General features: G+C 40.7%; 1 protein-coding gene across 1 annotated transcript in view; it reads left to right on the top strand.

Annotated features, from left to right (window-relative positions):
• The window catches only part of LOC101851711 (sushi, von Willebrand factor type A, EGF and pentraxin domain-containing protein 1), a gene marked incomplete in the record, with an annotated part of 56,468 nt that overhangs the window by 21,056 nt on the left and 34,414 nt on the right, over positions 1-998 (top strand).

Here is a 998-nt window from a genome sequence, read left to right as displayed (position 1 = left end):
GGGGGGGGGCTTGAGCGTTTAGGGATGAAAGGGTAATTGAGAAAGGATTACGGCTTTTCTTGGGTACGTTTCAGGGAAGTTTTCCTAAAGTGTGTGCATGTGTGAAAGATTCATGATTTTATGTTATTTCAGCTCAGTAATTATGAACAAAGATATGTATTGCGCTCTCAATAGTCTTGTGGTTAGGCTACCGGACTCGTAATCGTGAAACTGGGGGTTCGGGGGATAGAGTCACAGGCCCGACGTTGTGTCATTGGGAAAGGCACTGACTTACACTAATTTTCCTCACTTCACTCAAGTGAGAATGGATACCCGGCCTAAGACAAAGAAAGATCCTGTCAGCAATGTTAGTGTTTTAGCGTCTATTGAAAAAATGGCAGCGTGTATGCTTCTAAGGAAGTTGAGATTGTTTCAGAATGCTATCACGTCTGCTGGGGTAATAATATAGGCTGGAGAGGTCTTAGAGCGTGCTGTTGAGCGGCAATTTGCTCCATACAAATTATGGCTATTATTTTTGGTATAAGCATAATATTGAGATTTAATTCCCCTATTTTTTTTATTTACCTGAACCCCAAAGGTTCTGTTGTCAATTCCTGTTGAAGATGTCTCCGGTGAGGGCTTGAGCTATACTGGCAGAACATGTAACAGGTTTCGACAACTTAAAAATGGTCGCTTTTAAGGACAAGCAGGCTAATACAGATTTCGGGGGGTTCCAGAAATCTTGATTTACTCCAAAAGTGGGTATTGCCCTACCTATAGGAGAAGTTTGGTTTCATTGGTGTGTATATTTTTTTGCTTATAGTAGAGAAAGCTTTCCTTGCCTTTTAAAGAAACTGAAGGAGGGGCAAAATTTTATCTTCGATTTTCTCAAAACAGCATTTTTCGGGACCCCCCCCCCTGTGCTTAAAAGCGACCAAGTAGTAGTGTACCTATTATACTTTAAGATCTAAGATACTTAAATACAAACGTGGTTTAGAGAGGCAATTTTATTCGCTGTA

This window comes from Aplysia californica, unplaced genomic scaffold (genome assembly GCF_000002075.1).
Source record: "Aplysia californica isolate F4 #8 unplaced genomic scaffold, AplCal3.0 scaffold00049, whole genome shotgun sequence".
Classification (NCBI taxonomy): domain Eukaryota; kingdom Metazoa; phylum Mollusca; class Gastropoda; order Aplysiida; family Aplysiidae; genus Aplysia; species Aplysia californica.
The sequence above is the reverse complement of the archived record's forward strand: the minus strand, read 5'-3'. Positions and strand labels throughout refer to the sequence as shown.